The sequence below is a fragment of the Saccostrea cucullata genome, unplaced genomic scaffold (assembly GCF_032062105.1).
Source record: "Saccostrea cucullata isolate Sc308-1 unplaced genomic scaffold, CSIRO_AGI_Scuc_v1 ctg899, whole genome shotgun sequence".
NCBI lineage: Eukaryota > Metazoa > Mollusca > Bivalvia > Ostreida > Ostreidae > Saccostrea > Saccostrea cuccullata.
The window spans coordinates 107,501-132,639 of NW_026918768.1; the positions used below are offsets into that span (position 1 = coordinate 107,501).

Here is a 25,139-nt window from a genome sequence, read left to right on the forward strand (position 1 = left end):
GTAGAGGATACTGACAGTAAGTACATCTTAACTAAGTATCAGCTGTAGAGGATACTGACAGTGAGTACATCTTAACTAAGTATCAGCTGTAGAGGATACTGACAGTAAGTACATCTTAACTAAGTATCAGCTACAGTGGATACTGACAGTAAGTACATCTTAACTAAATATCAGCTGTAGTGGATACTGGCAGTAAGTACATCTTAACTAAATATCAGCTGTAGTGGATACTGACAGTAAGTACATCTTAACTAAATATCAGCTACAGTGGATACTGACAGTAAGTACATCTTAACTAAATATCAGCTGTAGTGGATACTGACAGTAAGTACATCTTAACTAAATATCAGCTGTAGTGGATACTGACAGTAAGTACATCTTAACTAAATATCAGCTGTAGTGGATACTGACAGTAAGTACATCTTAACTAAATATCAGCTACAGTGGATACTGACAGTAAGTACATCTTAACTAAATATCAGCTGTAGTGGATACTGACAGTAAATACATCTTAACTAAATATCAGCTGTAGTGGATACTGACAGTAAGTACATCTTAACTAAATATCAGCTGTAGAGGATACTGACAGTAAGTACATCTTAACTAAATATCAGCTGTAGTGGATACTGACAGTAAGTACATCTTAGCTAAATATCAGCTGTAGAGGATACTGGCAGTAAGTACATCTTAACTAAATATCAGCTGTAGAGGATACTGACAGTAAGTACATCTTAACTAAATATCAGCTGTAGTGGATACTGACAGTAAGTACATCTTAGCTAAATATCAGCTGTAGAGGATACTGGCAGTAAGTACATCTTAACTAAATATCAGCTGTAGAGGATACTGGCAGTAAGTACATCTTAACTAAATATCAGCTGTAGTGGATACTGACAGTAAATACATCTTAACTAAATATCAGCTGTAGTGGATACTGACAGTAAGTACATCTTAACTAAATATCAGCTGTAGAGGATACTGACAGTAAGTACATCACTAAATATCAGCTGCCTACTTAATAACAATTATTTACTGATTTCTCTGGAAATGCTAAACCAATCAATTTCTTCTGGACTATGACACCTATGTAAGAAGGAAAACAAAGTTTGAATTTCATGACACCACTTTTAGGCATGAGGGGGTTGGACTAAAACCATAAAAATGTGCAAATTTTAGAAATATTTATTTCTGAATATCAAATAAATACAGTAAAATAGCAATTAAACTATTGGTATGTATGTAATAAAAATTATAACCCTCTACAAATATTGTGAAATTTATTGTCCAAGAGTCAGGGATTCTAAAGTCAGGTTGGCCAGGCATTTCATGATAATATAGTTAAACTTCTTCTAATTATTCCTTTTCTAGTAAATAGATTTTCTTCATATGATTTGTACTGTAAATAGTACTGTAAATGTTTTTATCTTGTTTTTAGTTCCGAGAGAGTTTGAAAATAAATAAAAGGGGGAAAAAGGCTCCAATGTTACCAATAACAAGGTCATACAATATTTTATGAAAATGTTTCAAAGTTCATCGAGATATAATTTTTTTTTTAAATTATCTATTGCGCATTGATGGTGCTGATAAATAATGAGATCGTCTGATTGTAGTCAATTTCATTGTCCGTGTGTAATAAATTAAACAAAGCTTTTATTAGATACTATTCTTTTTAAAGCGTACGTAAGTTCTACATGTTTCTTAGTTATATTTTGAAAACTCATATATTTTTATCATTTTAAATTCAAAGACTTTCACATATGAGGGGGAGGAATGTAGAGATGTCCGATATATTTATGATTGGGATTCTTTTAATGTATATAAATCAATGGAATATATTTCACCAATTACCCTCCAGACCTTTGGACATATATTTGTACATCGTCTACTGTGAGATCCGGTAACTCATTCATATGATGAATTATTGACTTTCCAGAACTCGCTATCGTTTATTACCAGCCGCCAGGAGGGGGTCGGTTATATGATATGAAAGTTTGAAGTTGCTGTGCGTTTCAGCGGAGTTAAAACAATTTAAATAAAGAAAATTAATATAAAAATAATAGTATATTTAAAAGAGATTCTAAATGTTTTACAAGAACGCACAATAAACATAACATTAAATTTTTTTAGTAAAGAATGAGGTAAATATTTATCCAATCCTAATTGAGAAACTTTGACATTTTTAAGGTGCGGAGAAAATTAGGACATATGTTTGGCATATTCTAAAGCAGAAATTTGTTGCGTTTTTATGAGATTAAAACTACACTGCACATCTAGTTGTAGATTACATTTAACTTTAGTTTTATACTTTTCATGTAAATGCCTCTAATTATACAGGTCTAATGTTTGTTGACGCAGAGGACATGGGGTACTGAACATGCATTATATAATTCAGAAAATCATGCAATGTCGTGCACAAGCGTTTAATGTCACGAGGATATATATTAACAGATAAATATAAGATATTTAAAAACAGATCACCATTTTACGGAAGCTTATTTCGGACCTATCAAAAAATATTTTTTAATTCGTTATAACGATTTTTAGAATTCGTTATAACGAAATTTGTTTGTGAAAACAAATTTATTGAATTTGTGATAACTAATTTAATTTGTTATAGTGGAATTATTGAATTCATTATAATGAATTTAATTTGTTATAACAGATTCATTGAATTCTTAAAAATGAATTTAAGTTGTGATTACAGATTTATCGAATTCGTTATAACGAATTTAATCTGTTATTACAGATTTGTTGAATTCGTTATAACCAATTCAAGAACTTTGTTATAACGAATTCAACAAATCTGTAATAACAGATTGAATTCGTTTTAACGAATTCAATGAATCTGTAATAACACATTCAGGTTATCCGATCCTCAGGTTCTGAAAATCAGGCATTGAATAATTGAAAATGCTCACAAAGATGTTTCTAAATTCTCAAATTAAAATGTATTTACCCACGGTGTTTCTTTTAACTTCATCTTTGAATTTAATCATATTATAAAGGGAAAATTAGTAAATCTCAAATAATTTTACAGCAATTTGAACTATTTACTGCATATTTTTATAAATTGATAATTGATCAAGAAATGTATTTTAGACATAAAAATCATAGGTATCCAGGCTTTTAAAGAAAATTGCATGAATTTTACACTTATTTTGTTCTTTATTTTCTCATACTTACTTCCATCGTTTCAAAATGCATAGTGTATGCAGTGTTTCCATTCAAAGAAATCATTGAAATCACTTCTAATTTCAAATCATGCTTATTATGCTTATAAACATTGGTATCTAAAGCGAAATTAAAAGAAATTTGATTTTTTTTTACAAAATGCAAGTTTTACTTAATTCTATGAGGTACAAATAACACTTTAAAGAACATTGAATCATACGTAGAGGCATTATATGAAAATTGTTGCATGAAAAAAATTAACTTTCAAGCTTTATTTTAAGACCTTTTGAATTAAATTATAAATAAAAGAGTTATCCTTCCTGGCTGAGGCTCGTATATCCTTAAATTCGTTATAACGAATTCAATGAATGTGTTATAACAAATTTAATTCGTTTAAACGAATTCAATAAATCTGTTTTAACAAATTAAATTTCTTATATAACGAATTCTGAAAATCGTTATAGCGAATTCAAAAATAATTTGATAGGTCCTTAATGGGCTTCCGTACCATTTCAGTCTTTATTGCTTCATAAAATGAACAATTGGTTTGCGGCCGATTTTTGACTCTTGCGTAAATATATGTTTCTTGTTTGGCTTATCGTATGAGCCAGATTATACCAAGGAATGATCCAGACAAGAAATTTCTCGAGAACAGACAGACTGACCACAATCATCTCAAGCAGACATTATACTTGGCACAGAATCATGGCTAGACAGTGGAATAAAGTCTGAAGAGATATTTCCGGACAACTTCAAACACTACCGGAAAGACAGATCAGATGGTAAACGGGGTGGTGGTGTATTCATTCTTGTGGCAGATAAGTATATCAGCAGTTTGCCGGAGGAACTGAAAGTGGAAGGAGCTCATGAACTTCTCTGGGTCAAGGTCAAAGTGAAAAATGTCCCAGACCTATATGTTGGCTCATTCTACCGCCCTCCCACTGCCGCAGATAGTGGATACTTGGAGGTCCTCCGCCAGTCCCTGACCCGTATTCCTAGTAGTGCCCACATATGGTTAGGTGGTGACTTTAACCTACCGGATATGGACTGGTCGACAGATAGCCCACAGCTTAGTGGATCAAACATCACTCTGTGCAACGAACTGATCACTATAGCCAGTGACTTTTCCCTTAATCAGATGGTGCACGAACCAACTCGAACGACAGATACCACATCAAACATATTGGACTTATTCTTCACGAATAACCACACTCTGATCAACAAGTGTGATGTGATACCTGGCATCTCGGACCACGAAGCAGTGTACGTGGAATCCAGCTTGCGTGCAGTACGACCAAAGAGACCTCCAAGGAAAGTCTTCATGTACAGCAAGGCAGATCTAGAAAATTTTAGGCATGATCTACATACCTTCTGCAGTACATATACCAATGCTATATCAGAGTTGTCAGTAGATAGCTGTTGGGAACTCTTCAAGGACACCCTTCTAGGTGTAATGGAAAAGCACATCCCATCAAAGCTGATGTCAGGAAACAAGGTTCACAAGCCACGGATCACGAAAGAGGTAAAACGCAAGATGCGTAAGCGAAACAAGCTTTTTACAAAACAGAAATTGAAGAAATCTAGTAAGATCAGATAAATACCTACAGGCAAAATCTGAAGCACAAACAGCTGTAAGGAAAGCATACTGGGACTATGTGAACAACATTATTGAAGTTGGCAACGCAGAGTCTGATATGCAGCCAAATAAACAAATACGCTTCTGGAGGTTTGTGAATGCCATGAGGAAGGACAGCAATGGAGTGTCACCATTAAAGGACAGAGGAGTACTACATTCTGAGGCAAAAGACAAAGCGGATATTCTGAATCGCCAGTACGAGTCTGTATTTACTAGAGAGGATACCCAGAATATACCCATGCCTCATGGTACACCATCCCCACAAATGCCTGACATTAAGATCTCAGAGGAAGGAGTCTGCAAGCTACTGAGGAAGCTCAATCCTAACAAAGCCTCAGGACCTGCCAGAGTTCTGAAGGACATGTCAGCTGAGATTGCTCCACTCCTCACTCAACTGTTCTGTAAAAGCTTTTCTGAGGGCATCGTACCAAATGACTGTAGAAAGGCAAATGTAACAGCTATTTTCAAAAAAGGTGAGAGATACAAAGCCTCAAATTACCGGCCAGTTTCCTTAACATGCATATGCTGCAAGCTGTTAGAGCACATATTGGTCAGTAACATCATGAACCACATGGATAGGTACAGCATATTATCAGATGTGCAGCAGGGCTTCCGGGCAAGAAGGAGCTGTGAGACCCAACTACTCACATTATTTGATGACCTGGCAAGAGCATGGGACAAAGGTATCCAACATGATATGGTTGTATTAGACTCTAGCAAGGCCTTTGACCGCGTCCCACATGAGACTTCTCATGAAGCTTCACCACAGTGGAATCCGCGGTAACACTCATGTATGGATCCGCTCTTTCTTGACCAGGGGATCCCAGCAAGTGGTGGTGGAAAGAGCCACATCAGAGCCTGCACCTGCCATCAGCGGAGTCCCACAAGGGAGTGTGCTTGGGCCTGTGCTCTTCCTCATCTTCATCAATGACCTGCCATCTTGTGTTAATAGCCATGTGAGATTATTTGCTGATGACTGTGTCCTTTATCGCCAGATACACAGTCGGGAGGACTGCAAACAACAACAAGACCTACATCACCTACAGGAGTGGGAGAAAACATTGGGAATGGATTTCCATCCAGACAAGTATAACACCATGGTGTTCACCAGTTCCCGCAACCCGCAGCTCTACAGCTACTCACTGAAAGGTCAGATGTTGGAGAATGTAGAGACCACCAAGTATTTAGGGGTATGGATAACTACCAACTTGTCATGGAGGGTCCATATTGATAAGACAGTTAAGAAGGCGAACACTACTCTTGGCTTCTAACGTAGGAACCTCCATATCACCAATGAGAGGACCAAGACAGAGGCATATATGGCACTAGTTCGGCCCACATTGGAGTACAGTGCCTCAGTATGGAATCCCCACACAAAGGATCACATCCATCGACTTGAAATGGTCCAGAGAAGAACAACTAGGTACGTCACAAATAGATGCAGGAATACCAGCAGTGTTACAGACATGCTAGACAGTCTTCACTGGGAATCCTTAGAGAGTCGTAGGACCAAGGCACAGCTCGCCATGTTTTATAAATCATGGAAAGGCGTGGTAGATATCCCGCTATCTCAGTATGTCACTCCATCGTCAAGTCGAACCAGATCCACCCATTCCTACAGATTCCAGCATCATCAATGCAGAACCAACATCTATAAGTTCAGTTTCTTCCCCAGGACCTGAGGACTATCATAACCTGGAACACTTTACCAGCATCTGTTGCTGAGGCCCCTGACTTGGTAAACTTCAAGCAGGGGCTTTCATCACTTTCCTTCTTGATGGCTCAGGGAGCAAGTAAGCTCTAGTGAAGTCAGTAGGCAATGCCGGGGAGACCTCTATTAGTAAGTCTCAGGGCCGCTACGGTTACCGGACTGGTTGCTGACAGAAGAGCTGAAAACTTCCCTTTTTTTTACCTTTTAATCGTTTTTACATTTTAATCTTTCTAACAATGTTGTCAAAGCGCTGCGCCGTTGAGTAATCGTCAAAGATGACGGACCAACGTACGATGTAGATGTAGATGAATATGGCACCTGTCGAGCGGGGCCCTTCAGACTCATTATAATTTTTTCACGAGTTTACATCGTACGGTTTAATATTGAGCTCTATTAGCAATTAATGTTAATTTGTTCCTACATTGGCTCTAGATTTCGCACTTCCTTTATCTCAAGAGTCTATTAAATTTTAACAGACAGGAGCAAAGTAAGTTAACATGGACGTCCAGAACATCAGGTGGAATCAGATGCCAAGGAAGAGTGAGCATCCCTCGTTGGTCTGACATGTTCGGGAATTAGGATAAATCTGTGTACTTTTTCTTGTGTAAATATGGCCTTGTAATCTTTTGAAGTTTGCTGTCAAACGTGGCCAGGCTTTAAAGATTAAACCAAAACTATAATATTAATTTTTGGAAATATTAACCCAAGTTAATTTCACAATTTTGTTATTATACTGAGTTTTGTGTTAGCAATTGTATAGTACTTATATATAGTGTTATATGATTATGAAAGTTGAACAACTAATAGCTGGCCAGTCTTCCCAGTGTCATCCTGCAATGTCACAACCTTCAGTACAACATAATTCTGTTCAGCTTTGATGTGTTGAGGTGTTTCTCAAGTATGATCAAGGCCTTGACTGTTTTGTTAGCAGTGTCTGAAGACACAATGTATGCGGTTCCGAACTGGGTGCCGTTGACAGACAGCCGTTTGGACAAAAAATGAGAATTATTAGATTGATTGATTGATTGTATATTGTTTAACGTCCCTCTTGAGAATTTTTCACTCATATGGAGACGTCATCGATGCCGGTGAAGGGCTTCAAATTTAGACCTATACTCGGCACTCAGGGCCATTGAGCAGTGAGGGTTCTTTATCGTGCCAACGCCTACCGTGACACGGGACCTACGTTTTTAAGGTCATATCCGAAAGACCCGTGATTTTCACTTCTAGTGCCGAGCGCTTGGCGAAGGAACAATCACTACCTTTGTTTACGTCTTAGGTATGACGCGGCGCCGCGATCGAGAATCGAACCCGGGCCTCCCGATCACGAAGCAAACGCTCTACCACTGGGCTACCGTGACGTGTTTTTATCCCCCCCCCAAAAAAAACCCCGAACTTTTCTTTGAATTTAAATATTTACCTTTGCATGCATTTTTTCATGCCATCTGCCTCATCCATGCCTCCAACTTTCAATAACATTGTCTTCTTCATGAAAAAACAAATTCAGTAAATTTAGCTTGAAATATGATTAGTGTAATTTCTTCCCTTTTGTTTACAACCAGAAGTCTCTGAAGCTCTACTGGTTTGAACTTATAGCAAAGGAAGGGAAAGTACTTAAGTTGCTGGAATTTGAAACTTTATAAACAGCATTAAATAGAATAATGATCGTTGATAAAGTCTCTTTATGTTCTTAGTGTAGTCTACTTGTGTGCCAAAATATCCTGAAATCAGACCAAAACTGAAGGAAGAGTAGCATTTTTAAACAATTTTACAGATATTTCTATTTTTTGTAACCACAGTAACATCTTTCATCAAAATTAAAATTCAATAAAGAGAATTATGTATTTTAGTGTATTCTACTTGTGTGCCAAGTTATATTGAAATCAGACAAAAACTGTAAGAGGTGTAGCATTTTGAAACAATTTTACAGATATTTCTATTTTTAGTACTCACGGCAACACCATTCATCGAAATCAAAAACCGATGCACAGAATTATGTATCTTAGTGTAGTCTACTTGTGTGCCAAGTTATACTGAAAGCAGACCAAAACTGGAGAAGGAGTAGCATTTTGAAAGAATTTCACAGAAATTTCTATTTTGAGTAACAACGGCAACACCGTTCATCGAAATCAAAAACCGATGCACAGAATCATGTAACTTAGTGTAGTCTACTTGTGTGCCAAAATATCCTGAAATCAGACCAAAACTGAAGGAGGAGTAGCATTTTTAAACAATTTTACAGACATTTCTATTTTTAGTAACCACGGCAACACCGTTCATCGAAATCAAAAACCGATACACAGAATTATGTATCTTAGTGTATTCTACTTGTGTGCCAAGTTATATTGAAACTAGACCAAAACTGTAAGAGGAGTAGCATTTTGAAAAATTGTTTACAGACATACAGACGGACGGATACCGGACGCATTACTATCGCATAAGCTCTTCTGGTCTCTGACCAGTAGAGCTAATAAAAATGTACCAAAAGTATCAGATGAGATATTTAATTCACAGACATACCAGTTTTGCTCTAAAATCTTTGTTCTCCAGGCTTCTTTCTGCTGAATTTAAGTCCTCTGTTGTGTCTATAACACAGAAATTAAATTCAGTGGAAAGAAGTTGTGAATTGGCTTCCTTTCTCCGACTGTTTTGCAAGAAGAAGGATATGGAAATAACGAACAGTATTCAATCTCAACGTCCATTAAACAAATATACAAAATAGGAGCAGAGCAAACACGGACCTCCGAAACATCAGAGGTGGTATCAGGTGCCATGGAGGAGTGACCATCCCCTGCCGACCGGTCACACCCGCCGTGTGCTCGTTGTCATAATCATGATATAACGGAAAAAATCCGTGGTCAATTCAGTGTATAAATAATGGACTAACAATTGGTATGAAAAACGTCAGTCAGCATTTCATTCAATGATAAATTGTATTTGCTGACAAGGTCGTTGTATCGACCAACAGGTCCCTGATTTCCGTCAGCAAAAATATGGTCTTTCTTTGAAATTCTGTTGAAAAAAAAATCCATCAATTCCTTTTTGATCTCATTGCCTGCTGAAGTAATTAACAATTATAATAATATAATGTATAACAAATTCTATCATGAAATACAATCACCTGTTAACATTCTTGTGAACAAAAAGAATATTCTATGAGTTACTTACTTTTTTCTGTAAGGGGAAAAACAGTGAGACTGCCTGCTTTACTAGGTCTGCTATATGATGATTGACTTGATCTTGTAGGTGTCCTTGATCTTAGATGAGATCTACTGGATCTTTAAGCAGCAGGTGTCCTTGAATGTTGGAAATATCTGTCAGATCTTGTAGGTAATCTTTGGCGAGGGGTTCCAACCATGAAGGTGACCTTGACCTGCTATACCTTCCATGTGATCTTTGTTCCGATCATTGATCTTTGATGACTTCTGTTGGACCATGCAGGTGAACTTGATCTTCGGCTGGATTTTGGTGGTGAAACTGATCTATCTGTCGATGGAGGCGACTGTGACCTATGAACTCTGTCAGAACTTAGAGGTGATCTTGATCCATCACTATTTGATCTTCTTGTTGCCAAGGCTAATAATGCAAAACATATTTATAAAAATATTTAACTTTGTGAGGTTTGCATAACATACATATAAAATATATTAATGAGATAAATTCAAATGTAGAAGAAAAGTGTAATATGCAACTTTTTTTGCATTTGTTTGCTGGGAAATGTCTCTGTTTCTTTCATTCGTTTGGCTATCTGGGCTATTGGATTTTGAGATTTTCGAACATATTTCTTTAACTTGAATAGATAATTTTCATACTGGAAGGCTGAAATTTCATTTAATGAAGTGCCAAAGTGCTGAACATCATCTGGTAAGTGCTGGAGAGAGCGAACATTATAGGTAGAAAAAGTGTCTCCATATATGGCTGGTGAATGTTCAACAAAATATTGTAATAAATCTCTTGCATACTGCAAATATTCATTTCTTTTAGTTCCGTTAGAGTCCAAAAGGATAGACATAGCAACTGTCAATGTCAGAAAATGGTTGTAGACTTTTTTTCTCAAGACAGACCTCAAAACCAATGGCCCTGTATATAACAAAAACTGCCTAAACTCGGTGGCTTTCCATATATCTAAATATGCTATAAAAATCTTGGTTGTCTTGCAAATTCCCTCGGTATTTTTCCATTAAGTTTTTTCAAGTTGCTAGAAAGTAAAGTCAGCTGTTGTTGTGACAATCTGCATTCTCTGCGTCCTTGTTTCAGAAACAATAAAATTCTCTTAACCACTCCCAAACACACTAAATGCATATAATCTAAAGGAAATCCTTTAATACATTCAACTCCAATTTCTAGCAAAGGAGAGCGGTTTATCTGATGGTCCTTGTATTCAAAGTTCTGAAATTTATCGTCAGTTCTCAAAGTGTGCATCCTGTCTGAGTGAAATATAACGCGGTTGTTTCATCTGCCCTTTATTAAACACCTTTCACATCCATAGTATCCATTGAAAGATTTTGTACATTTCAAAAAGGATCTGAAAAACGATAAAAGGAAAACGATATTGATAATGTTTCATCGTTATAGCTTACGCCATTTCTCTTAAGTTCTCTCAACTCATTTAAAAAATCTGACAAATAAGTGTCCGAAGAATCTGGTTTTGAAGTCCCACAAAACAAAGGCAACAACAAATGGTTCAAATCCCTTCACACTACAAAGTATGGGCCAAAGCTGAATATTTGTGGACTCAAAAAGTGGTATTCCATCAATGTTAAAGCTGATGTGAAGTCCTAGTCCAGAAAATTGGGCAAAATGACAAGAAACAATTTTCAATAGACCTGTTTCAACTCCAAAATACAAATATTCACCTCCACATAATTCTCTTCTATTGATCTGTCGAGGGGTTTTCATAAGTGTGCGGAAGTCCTTTGGTAATCTATGGCCTCGCCTTCTCAGAATATCTAGGAGATGGTTTAGAGCTTCCCGGGTTACTTTGTGTTTACACTGCCATTCTCTCAATTCACTTTCAAGGCTGACATTTTCCTCTGCATTACACGTATTTATGTCATCGCCATCACTAGATAGTTCTAAAGAATCAGAGGAAGATGTATCAAATTCTTCATTATCTCCACATTCTAAAGCTCCATCAGTATGTTAGGTGTCGTCTGAATCTCTCGATATGATTTCCTCATCTAATTCATTTGGACCAAGTTTTCACCATGTCCTAACTGACTTGGAATTTCATTATCTGTGTCTTAACTGCTTTCAATTATGGCTGCTACTTGAGCATTTGTCCTTCTCCATCTTCTCATATAAGATCTCATATACTCTGTCATCTGAAGTTTCTATGAAAATATATTGAAATGTTCTTTCATAAAATATTTCATTATAATATATACATGCACGTTATAATAAATTCATTGCATTGTCTACATCGAATCTGTTAATTGGTAGTTCAAACTATAAGTAATAATAACTATATCATTATATGAATTATGATGCAATGGTTTCTGATAAGCTTGGACCATTTCACGTCGGTTAAACTATATACCGCTAAATGCAAAATGACTGATACTAAATAACACCATATTTGCTAATGTGCCAAAAAAATACTCATTAATTGTGACCTCACAGTGACCAAAATGAAAGATAAATCCGATTAATGAAGTCACACAATTGTATCAGCCATGCATGACAAGACAATGATTTATACACCATACACCGCATGTTGATTTAACCTGAACACTAAATTGTTATTTTATCAGGTTGGGACCAATCGCCCAAATGGGATATAATAGACCGTTTGGGATATAATATCCCATATGGGCTATACATTTATAGTGCAAAAATTGAAAATTATTATTTTGGCTATAAATGTCATAAATCCGCATCAGGACAACCCTCGGAAGTTCCCTAACTTCTTGAGGATCAATCTAACAAACGGTAGGGTTGCAGAAAAACTTGCTTACCAAAAGTTATTCCTTTTTCTGCGTTTAAATGCGGATTTATGACATTTATTGCCAAAAAAAAAAGAATCAATTTTTGCACTGTAAACTTATAGCCCATATGGGATATTATATCCCAAACGGACTATTATATCCCATTTGGGCGATTGGTCAAAACCTGTTTATAAAGTAAAAAAATTACTAGCCCCATACACCACATGTTGATTTAACCTGGAACACAATTTTTTTAATCAAATTAAAAAAAAAATCACCGACCCAAGCCCAACAGTTAATTATTTAAAACCTTGCACACACCCTCTAGATCCGCGCTTGTTTTATCTCTTGATTCTGATCTGACCTACACATACAAAATATAAGTGTAGCATGGTATATGTTGTTCTATATTAATAATACTTCCTATAAAGTTTTAATTTATGTATCTAAATATAGATCAACATGCAAGTTGCATCGTACACTACCAAGTTATTGATCTATATAATGCGTAACTGAAATCAGCTTCACGTACAACAATCACATGCACACACGTGTAATCCCTTTGCTGCAATTACTCAGTGTAAACACTCCTTTTTACGTGTCAATTTGTGCATTAATAACCTTTATTCGTGCTTCACATATAAACTCTACTTCATAATTTAAAACTAGACATTACTTTTCTGTGTCAGTAATACAGTTATTATAATGTTTACCTCTTACTTCGCTCAGATCGTGTAGGTCTCTTCGTTTTCCTTTGTCCTTTGTCTTCCTTCAAAAGCCCGCGCTTTAATCGTAACACTTCCTGTCTTGAACCGGAATTAGAGTTATCCGCCCATTAATACAATTTCTTTTATAACAACATGAAATTTTTGCCTATTTGAAATACATATTTAAATATCAAACTGATTAAACTGTTTCTTATATATATTTATATAACCGATTTACATTTTATAAATAAAAATATAACGTTATCTATTTGTAATTTTTTTTTTATTTTCAACGTCAAGTAAACGTCGTGTAAACGTCGAATTGTCGACGTCTTTAAGCAGTTGCTTAGCTTGGTTACTGAATACCCATACCCAGGGTAGGGGAACAATATTGCATTCCAACTAATCAGTAATATTCAGCAATAATCAGTAGTGCCCCTAACACTGTGACATAAACCCCTGACCCTAGGTCCACACATTGCACAAATAGTAAAATTTCCCCTCTGCTATGTCATGTTTAAGTTTAAGTTTTATAGGTAACATTTCAAGAAGACAACTCAAACATGCAGATTTGGACTCAATTTCATTATTGCTCGCAGAGTGTCTTTTACGACAGTAGACGTCCCATCTTGCTTGGATTCAGTGAAATAAAGGAAGGTTACTCTGATGTTTTTTTTTTCATTCTTTCTTTTTTCCTTTCCACCACAAAAACACTTATCCTTCACCAGTTGTTTTTCTTTCTACAGGCTGTAAATAAGTATTTTCTATTTTTTTTTAAAAAGGGTACAAAATACCATAATAAGCTGAAACTTATATGGAAGCATCCTGGGGTAGTGTAGATTTCAAATTGTCTAAATTATGATCAGTGGGGTAGGGTGGGGTCACAATATGTATTACAAGGGGTAAATCTAGTAAAGGACAGAATTGTCAAAGCTTCTCAGGTGAGCGATGTGGCCCATGGGCCTCTTGTTTCACACTTAAAATATTTAAGGGTATATCATTCATTCTACTACAAGACCTCATATTTAACAAAAGACAATAAAATACCAACACAATGAATGGAAACACTGTTTGTGATTAATTAAATTTAATGTGTTTATCATTCCTATATAAACATAGCAGAGGGGAAATTTTACTATCGTATTAAGTTTTCAACAGATAGGTGATCTGAGGTCACGTTTACTCGTATTAATGTTCACGCTGACTTGGTACATACTATGTTGCCCTGATTATCAAGCTACACGATTTTTTTAACTCGTTCAGTCTTAGATTCATAACTTCTCACAGTTTACGTTAAATATGTTTATCGAGATCATCGCCACATACATATATATCAAATATATTGAGCGGATATAAACACCCTTAATTCATTTTCTATGTAAATTAACTTTGTATAACCATACCTCAAGTATTTGCAAACTCCTTATAAATCTAATTTGCCTTAATAAAGACCAAGCACCTTCGCAAAATATGCTCATTTTCTTATATGCATTAGCATGTATAATGATAAAAAAGTTACAAATTATTTATTTTTCAAATGAAGTATCCAAAGATTTTTTTCACATTTTTCAACATTATTTTTTTATCTTTCTTAAAATAAATTTTATATACAAGTGTACAAATAAAAAAAAGATGTTGTGTAATACATAATACAAATGTCATATCCATAATTTACCCATTAATAAATTATTTCGTTTGAAATCGTATTCAAAAAATATTTCAATGATGTAGACTTTAATTTAAAAAAAGTCTTAGTTAAGTTCCGTAAAATGTTAGATATCATTGACTGTTTTCCGTTCTCTTCAACATTTTTCATTTAGACGCCAGAGGATTCAAATACTAGTATCTTTAAAAAAAAAATGGAAATTTCAATCAGGTATGAAATTTAACAGTAAAATACCGTAATTGTGTTATCTATTTTTCTACCCTAATTTATCAAAAAATAATTTTGTATACTTAATATAAACTAAAAAAGTAATTCAATATTTCTTCTTTTAGAAACGCAAAAGACCTTTCACCCGAAAAGAAAATTAAGATCTCATTAACATTATGGTAAGTAAATTTAAAATATTTTTTTCACTAGATGTGTAAATTTTTTCGTTACATTTCAATTTTTACGTTGTATATTTAAGTTAAAATCACTTTTATATTATAGCAAGAGAAAATGTAGCTTGCAAGAAACGGGAGAAGAGAAGAAAAAACTTCCAAAAAAAGAAAAAGAAGTTGTATAGGAAAAAGAAGAAGAGAAGGAGAAAGATGAAGATGATGGTGAAGATGGAGTTACTATAAAGAAACTATATTTGTGGTTTATATTTTTTTGGATATTAAAAAAAGCGCAAGTTAAGAAAAACATGTTGGGATTTTTCAACCAAAATCATTGCCAAAGTTAAAAGTGTGAAAATGTAAAACAAATTTCCAAAAGTAAACGTAAAATTTGACAGTCATGCAAAATTGACGGAGTTATCTTTCTTACATTTCTCATAAGTTGGTTTTTTGTTTCTTTTTTGGTAAGTTTTATTAAAATTAAAAAAAAATATTATTTTATCAAAGAAATTATATGTTTTCCTTATGCTGTTTTACAAGTTATATATCAAAATAATTTACTTAATTCCTTTTCTGTGTCTGTATATCTACGGCATCTGTCTACTTTTTTTTCTTCATAAACTTATATATATGTTCTGTTAGTTGGATTTCATAATTTTTATATATATTTTATTTCTTCATATATAAAATATTTCTAAAAATAAAATTGATGTATTTCTTTCTTTTTTTAAAAAAAGAAAGATCTCTCATGATACATGTATAGTAAGCGCTCAAAATACCAAATATTAAAGTAATCATGACCGAGTTATTTTCCATGCATCGTTTATTCGTGCCGAATTAGTCTTTGTCATCTTTTTTTTTTTTTTATACCTTTTCCTTAACGATAATTTTTGGAAAAAGTCTATTTAATATGTTAAATATTTTTTTTCAATATAAGAAAATAATACTATACTGTATTAAAATTCCTAAAGAATTATTTTTAGCCTATCATGGAACATAAACCATACGTCTGTAAAAGTGGTATCTTTTCGAAAATATTTAGTGGCCATTAAAACGGCCGTTGGGTTTAGTCATTAATCATGACTCTATTTTTTCTGTTCTTCTTCGTTCTTCTCTTCGTATTCACGGTCAAATACAAAAACAGCTTCACCGCTAACCCACCGCAGTCTCTCTGGTGGTCGCTGTTCTTCTTTTAAGGAGGCTGGGGGGTCAACAAGTTAACCAAAAATTAACCACCAGATTTAACTTATTTTTTTTAAATACGGTATCTTAAGCTGTCTACTATCATTTGGCAAGAAAAAAAAAAATACATTTTAGTTTTAAAATTTGATCATTTTTTTTATATCTTTATATGGAGCTCTTCTTTTAAAGGAAATTAAAATGGTCTGAAAATGGCTGCCACACCCCAGCCTCGTTAATTCTTGATCCCAATCTTCTAATCGAGGGATTTCGTTGTCTCTTATAATTAAACTTTGTCTGATCGCCATTCTTCTTCTGTTTTCAATAAACAATATTATCACCCCCTCCTTGAAAACACATTTATTTAATAAATATTAAAAATTTATGCTGACATAAACGTTCTATATTTAGGAAATGATAAAGCAAACAGCTTTGCAAAACCATGCGCTGCGCACGTTTAGACTATTGAGTACACATACTCAATCATCCTTATCACACCACTTTTAGGTAACCAAATCTACCACAAGTCCTTATATTGCATCATACATCTATAATTAAATCATCCGCCATCCTAATTCTATAAATAAATATGATTCATTAGTCAGCCCCCGGGCTGACTAGTTACGTTAGGATGAAACTGCAAGTGCGCTTGCGTTACTCGGAATTCTGGAAAAAGATTTGCACAATTTTCTCCATCCAGAGGGCGTGCTTCTTCACACACACACACACGACCCCGATCTATTTATAGACTGCATTGTTTTTTTGATGCCCGAATGGTCGTTCGTTTACTCAATTTCAATAAGGTCTGACACTGAACATTTTTTTGATCATTTATTTTCTTTTTGTCTTTTTTGAAGGGGGGGGGGGGGGGGTGTTGCATCTGTATTTGCTTTTGTTTTTATTTCATATTTTAATTGTTAATTATAATAGAAAAAAATATCAAATCCAGCACCTAGATCTTACCCTTGCTGTCTTTGCAAGCGTCGTACAAATCCCTCTGAAAGATTTCGTATTAAAGAAGAACACGTTCATGTATCTTAGTGTAGTCTACTTGTGTGCCAATTTATATTGACCAAATTTGTAAGAGGAGAAGCATTTTGAAAGAATTTCACAGAAATTTCTATTTTTAGTAACAACACCAACACCGTTCGTCAAATTCAAAAACCGATACACAGAATTATGTATCTTAGTGTAGTCTACTTGTGTGCCAAGTTATATTGAAATCAAACCAAAACTGTAGGAGGAGTAGCATTTTGAAAGAATTTCATAGAAATTTCTATTTTTAGTATCAACGTCAACACTGTTCGTCGAAATCAAAAATAGATACACAGAATTATGTATCTTAGTGTAGTCTACTTCAGTGCCAATTTATATTGAAATCAGACCAAATTTGTAAGAGGAGTAGCATTTTGAAAGAATTTCACAGAAATTTCTATTTTTAGGAACAACGACAACACCGTTCGTCGAAATCAAAAAAACCGATACACAGAATTATGTATCTTAGTGTAGTTTACTTGTGTGCCAAGTTATATTGAAATCAGATCAAAACTGTAGGAAGAGTAGCATTTTGAAAAATTGTTTACAGACAGACAGACGGACGGACGCCGAACGCATTACTATCGCATAAACTCTTCTGGTCTCTGACCAGTAGAGCTAAAAAAAAAACTTATTCGAGTGTCTACATGGATTAATTTTTTTTTTTTTTTGGAAAAAATGGATCCTCCCAGAAAAAAATAGTTAGAAAAATCTATCTGTGTCTCGGTACAGGCCCTCGCCACAGTTAGAATACGTCCCATATACTAATAATGTAGCAAATCGGAGCGCATCTGCTCCGAAACGATTTTGAAGAATATAAAATAATTTGCACTGGGATTAACTACCAAAATAATCAAAACAAACCTTCTTGAGATTGCTTATGCCTTTTATCCCAAAAAATAATCCATAAATACGAAAATCCAAATAATTTTCTCAACGTTTTTCTCTCGATTCAAATTACCTTCCATGTTTACATTCGGAACTCTCTAGATTGTTCCTAGTAAATGCACTATGCGAGTTATCGCCCGTGTTTCTTTCTGCTACATTACGAATACACGGAACGAATTCTATCGTTAAACCGGGTCCGTAGGACAATATCATTTTCATTTCATTTCATTTCATTTTATTCAGGTAAAAATATCACAGAATGTCATGATTAACAAATTAAAACATTAAAGACTAGCATACTACTAGAAAAAAGAAATACACACACATTATCTCAGCACTATGCTAATTAAGAAAGATCAATTTAACATATATATGTAATTATTATTAAATACATTGCATGACATACAGTTGATAAATATTACCTAAGGATAGCCCATAAAAGCCTTATTAAAAAGCTTATTTCCAATGGGGTCCTCAAATAACAGCCATGTTAGTAAACAAAAAATAACAAAATTACATAAACATTGGAATTTAGGCAGGTACTTTTATGAGTATAGCATAATGCTTTGAAAAATGACATGTTTACAGTAGCATGTTTTGTCTTGGTAGTTATCACAAAATGCTTATGATACTAAAAAAATAAATAAACAACAAAATTAGACAAGATTTTTATGTAGTAACACTAGTATTTGAAGATAAATAAGATTTTACAGCTTTCTTAAAACTTTGTTTTGTTTTTACCTCTTTAATCTCCAACGGCAATGTATTCCAATCTTTGATTGCATTATAGAAAAAAAACATGAAGACTCTTTCCCTTTTATCTTTGGTATAATAAAATTCTTATTTGTTGCACTTCTTGTGATATTATTATTTAAAACAAAATGTTCATGGAGGTAAGCTGGTGCATTACCATGATATATATTAAAACATGATTTAATCTTAATTGTTTAGCCCTATCCTCCATTCTTAACATATTTAGAGAGTTTAAAATATTATTAAAAATACTCTCTCTAGGACTAAGGTTTAAAATGAACCGTACTACTTTGTTCTGGGTTACTTGTAATCTGTGTTTGAGTTGATTGTTTATTCCACAATACCAAGAAGAACTGGCATAGTCAAAATAACATTGTATCAAGGCAGAACATAGGGTCTTTCTAGAATGTGTACTAAGACAGGATGCATTTCTATATAAAAACTTAAGTCTAGCATGAACTTTTTGTATGATACTTAAAACAATATTTTCACATGAAAGAAACTTGTCAATACAGATTCCTAAATATTTAACACTGTCAGAACCTTTAATTATATGACCATTACACACAATTTTAAAATCTGTGATACTTTTCAGCTTTCTTGGAGGACCAAATAAAATAGATTCTGTCTTACCTAAATGGAGTGACAATCTATTGTCAACTCATAGAACGATAGAACATTCTATCTAAGAAAAAAAATATAGTATATACTTATATAAACTCACATACAAATATATATCAAATTATAATTACATATAATTTCTTTTTTTCAACAGTTCCATTTTGACCATGTGCCGTTTTGACTAAGTGCCATTTTGACCAAGTGCCGTTTAGCATAATCCAGGTGCCGTTTTCACCAGGTACCGTTTAAACCATAATTCTAAAGGGACTCGAAAATAAGACCAAGCAGAATCTGAAATTTAAATATAACAAACATGGAAGTTTAGGAGGATATTCATGAATATTGTAGAACCACTCATGACAATGGTGCTCCGATAATTCCATTATTATTTTCATACGAATTTACATTGTACGGTTTGATGTTGAGCTGTAATAGCGATTAAAATTAATTTGTTCCTACCTTGGCTCCTGTCGAGATTTCACTACTTCTTCTGCTCAACTGTCTATTAAGCTTGACCACATAGGAGCAAAGGAAATTTACACGGATGTCAAACACATCAGAGGTGGGATTAGATACCAAGGAAGAGTGAGCATCCCTTTTTGGCCTGTCATGTTCGGGTAATAGATGATAAATCCATTGAGTTTTCAATGTGTAAAGATGGCCTAGTAATCTTTTTTACGCTTATGTAAGCATTTGAACACTGAGTGCCATTGCTTTTGCTGTATTATTAATATTAATTTTTGGAAATATGATTAAAGTTAATTTCACAATTTTGTTATTATACTGTAATTGAATACTGAAATTGTATAGTACTTATATGTAGATTTATATGATTTATTTACTAATAAGTAATAGAAGTTGAAAAAAAATGATTGCTGGTTAATCTTCACAGTGTCATCAGACAATGTCACAACCTTAGGACAACATTATTCTGACCAGCTTTGACAGCTTTGGTGGTGTTTCTCAAGTATTAGCAAGGCCTTGACTGTTCTGTAGGCAGTGTCTGAAAACACAACGTATGTGGTTCCAAACTGCGTGCCGTTAGCAAACCGTCTCATCTGGATGTTTTTCAGAACGTGAAGTGTCATTTTAGGGGTCCCTTTAAAAATTAATATAAGAATTTAATTAACGTTATTTTGAATGTTGCATTTTCCTGTGAGAAGTGATTGTTTTTAACTTTTATTGTACTACATTGTATTAAATCTTTTTATTGTGTTGGCACTGTTCTTGGTGTAAATCGGGAGTTGATTCAAACATGTTTAATTATAGGCGCTTACAGAACTGTATCTGCAACGCGGATCCCGTATTTCCCACGCTCCGTCGAGATATAATCACAACGCCGCATTTGGACAGATGAGACAGGTAAACTGCGTTCCCTCTGCGGGAACTTAATCACCTACCTGTCCCCGTCGCGGTAAAATCATTTTTGTCAGATTCCCAAACTATGTTTACAAATGCTTGGAAAATTATCATAAATTCAGGTTTTAATATTTGAATTCCAACACTAAAAGTGACTGTAATAAAAAATTGTTTAAATTTTACAAAATCACTTTACATGACCTTATAAGTACTAATGTGTCAAAAAAGAGGCCCATGGGCCAAATTACTCATCTGAGAAACTTGGGAAGGGGGGGGGGTCAAGATTTCAATAATTTACTTTTTATTTAGAATTTACAATACCCTAGGATGCTTCAACATAAGTTTCAGCTTTTCTGGCCCAGTGGTTTTTGAGAAGATGATATTTGATATTTCTATGAAAAACTTGGATACCCTGTTGTGGCCCTGCCCTATCCGAGAGGGTCATGATTTGAACAATTTAGAATTTACAGTAACCTCGGTATGCTTCAACATGTTTCAGCTTTTCTGGCCCTGTATTTCTTGAGAAGATTTTTTTAATGACCCCACCCTATTTTTGAATTTTTTTTATTATCTCCCCTTGTAAGGGGACTTGGCCCTTGATTTCAAATAATTTAAATTTCCCTTTACCCAACGATGCTTTGTTCCAAGTCTGGTTAAAATTGGCCCTGTGGTTCTTCAGAAAAAGTTGAAAACGTGAAAAGTTCACAGACAATGGGTGATCAGAAAAGCTCACTTAAAACTTTCAGCTCAGGTAAGCTAAGAAAAAGCGACACACACTTAGCATATCAATAATTTATATCATACATATAAAACCTGCAAATTCTTATATTTCAGGTCTTCCAGTGTGGCAAGTTTGAAGTGAACCAAAACACCCTTGACAGGTTTCTGCATCCCCCACTCAAACTGTGGACGAGATTCTCCTTAGTCCGACTAAAAGAACCGTCTCGGTTAAGGGGATCCTGAAAAGAGTAAGTAAATGAATTGAATTCAAACTTATGCTTTTAATTCAAAGACCATAAAGTTTGCTTTTGTCAGTTCACTACAAAATACAGATCTAACAGATATAACATTTGAGCAGTAAAAATGACAGCATTTTTCTTTCATTTACATAAAATTGATAAGGAAATTGTACGCATTTGCATTATAGAAAATTGAGAAAGGTGCCCCCCCTTCCATATAAACAAACACACATATGAAAGGCATCATAAAAAAATCACATCATAAAAATGTTTGATATAAATGTAAGATTTGAATTACAAATGATATTCTGTGTTTCACCTTTGTATACAGCTAAAGATCTGTAGCGTTATGGTTTTATATATTTTTGTTTGATCTTTATGGTCAAAGACAAATACATAAAACCATAACGCTACAGATCTGCAGCTACTTTGTATAGTGAAAATGACACTGGAATAAAATCTCACTTTAAATTATGTCTTTCATTAATATTTGCAGGCTTCTGACATCATTGAATCCCCGAACTCAAAACGACGGGAGCTGCTGATAGAATCGCTGGAGGGATCCAGCAGTGTCACATGTAAACCCTGGGGGGAGAGCGTGGATTTAGCCCTCCCACCCACAGACTCTATCCTGACAGCGAATTGTGTGGAGGTCTCGTCGTGGAAAGGCTCAATCTCCCTCAATTCATCCGTGCTGACCACTCTGAATGTATGTATATTGTTAAAATTAATTTTCATTCATAACAGTCAGGATAGTTTTACATGAACTCGCAACTCGTAAATGGTAAATAATGAATTGTAATTCAATAAATTTACACAAGTTATGCCCCTTTGTACAACTATTGGAGTGTAACAACAAGTATTGTTTTTTTAATTTTTTTAAAAATTGTTTTGAGATAAAATTATCACTTTTGAAAATGTGCATATTAAAATGCATTACGGGGTGAAGACCTTAAAAAAATGATGATCCGATAGTCGAATCACAATTTATAAAAATACCGAAGTCTATCGAAAGCTTAAACATCCTACGGCTTATTACGGTTTTGACAGTTAAGAAACGGCTGATTGGTAACTGAATGATCACGGGAAAGGGTCTTTTCAGTGACTCTTTAGTCGACTGAATGGTGGGTTCTCATCCTGTGTAAGCTATATGGGGGAACAGGAAGATCTTATCTAGACGGCAAGATACTAGTATATAATTATTAATTTTGATCTCGAGGAGCCCTGTCAGTCTTAGCAGCGACAGAGTTAAAGAGTAGATTTGGTTAACCGGGCTCGAAAAAAATATCTTTTTTCACACTTCAGGAGATAATATCAGTTTTACTCGAGAAAAGAATACTCCGTGAACACGATGCTTATAAAACGATATACCTGCGATCTAGAAAATCCCACACCGAAAGGTTAATCGGACTCAACGCAAGAACACTGCAAAATCAAATAACGCAGGGGAATCGGTTCTGTAAACCTCCAACAATCGTTTTGTCAAAAAAAGACCCCGCACTTTGAAAATGACACTGGGAATGACTAGAAAAAACCCCGATCCGTCGGTGTTCCTCATATCGGACACTTGTATGTTTGTGTCTGGACTCAATCGAAGTTTTGTGGGTGTATAGTTTTTGTCGTGTCAATCTGTCTGTTTGTCCGCTAAAATTCTAACTTTGCCTATAACCTTTAATTTAGTGCAGCTATGTGTTTCATATTTCACTTGTGTATTTCTTTGGGTACCACCAAATTTGACAGTGGAGTTTGACCCGCTTTTACACGAATATTTCAAAACGTTTACTTTAGCCATATCTTTTGAACATTAGATTCCAAAACATTTATTCTTCACAATTTAATCTTTGTTAAAAGACCTTTCATTGGATACCAACAACCTTGACCCTATGACCTTGACTTATACATTTTCGTACTTGTGAAAAAATACTTTAACCTTAGCAATAACGTTTGAACGGTAAGGGATATGGCCTTCATACTTCATATATGTAATCCTTGTGAGAAGACCCTTCTTTGGATACCAAGAACTTTGACCCTCTGACCTTCTAAATTGACTTACCTTTAAAAAGGAAACCTTGACCATAATTTTTAAAGGGCTGGGGCTAGTGCTTTCATTTGAAAGCAAGAACTCTGACCATTTGACCATAACTTCTGAACGGTTAGGGCTAGGACTTTCTTGCTATACATAAGTAAATAAGTATTTTATGTGGCAAGACCTTTCATTTGACACCAATTACGTTGAACTTTTGACCATGAAGATTTTTTTTACTTATTGAAAAAAAAAATTAATATTGGCTTACTTTCAAATTTCATAATTGATTTCCAGTGAGAATACCTTGCTTTTAGTACCAATAAATAAATTTGCATTCATAAAAAGTTTAATCTTTGCTATGTTGACATTCGGGGGCATCAGTGTTTCACAAACACATCTTATTTCTTTGTAGGAAAGGAATGAGTCCGAAAAATTGAATAGTTTGCTGAAAAATGTCCACATTGAACTATTGGTATGTATATAGTAATTTTTTACAATACTATAGCTGATATAGGCAGTCTTAATCATTGACTTGAATCGTTAACTTCTATAAATTGTGAGAAATAAGTATTGCTTAAGTGAGTATAAAAAAATCTTATTTTGTGCTGCATTTAAATTTCTCTTCTTCCATTTGTAAATAAAAAACACGTGTTGATGTTTATTTGCAGAGAGAAATCGAAAACAAAAGGAAACATCAGCTGAAATTAAATCAGGTGCTTGAAGAATTGTTGATGAGCATATATAGAATAATATCGATATAGAAATATGATCAGTTCGTTATAAACACACACTTTGTAGAAGAAAATCCAGTATTTAAGTAGAATTATGTACCATTTGTTTCATTACAGAAATTCTTCAATGCATTAGGAAAAGAAAAGGAAAGGACTCAAAGGAGAGGTCAACAAAAACATTGACATAAGATACGTATGGTAAGAAAACACATTCAAACAGACTAATATACAAATATTTTCATTAAAAAAAAAGATTTTTAAACATATAGTCGTGTTGCTTTATTTTCTTTGCAGAAGAATATCGAGACAAAACAAAGGACTAATGCGCTGATCATCGGTGCAAACAGAGAATATCTGGTAAGAAAACAATGAACCTCTCTGTAAATATACTCG

General features: G+C 34.3%; 1 long non-coding RNA gene and 1 pseudogene across 1 annotated transcript; one reads left to right on the plus strand and one right to left on the minus strand.

Annotated features, from left to right (window-relative positions):
- Positions 1–7,318: 7,318 nt before the first annotated feature.
- Positions 7,319–11,810, minus strand: LOC134270777 (uncharacterized; annotated as a pseudogene).
- A 9,752-nt stretch (positions 11,811–21,562) lies between these two features.
- LOC134270763 (uncharacterized) lies at positions 21,563–24,473 on the plus strand. Its single transcript, XR_009992885.1, has 3 exons — positions 21,563–21,998; positions 22,486–22,698; positions 24,428–24,473. It is a non-coding gene; the product is annotated as an uncharacterized LOC134270763 (long non-coding RNA).
- Positions 24,474–25,139: the final 666 nt, after the last annotated feature.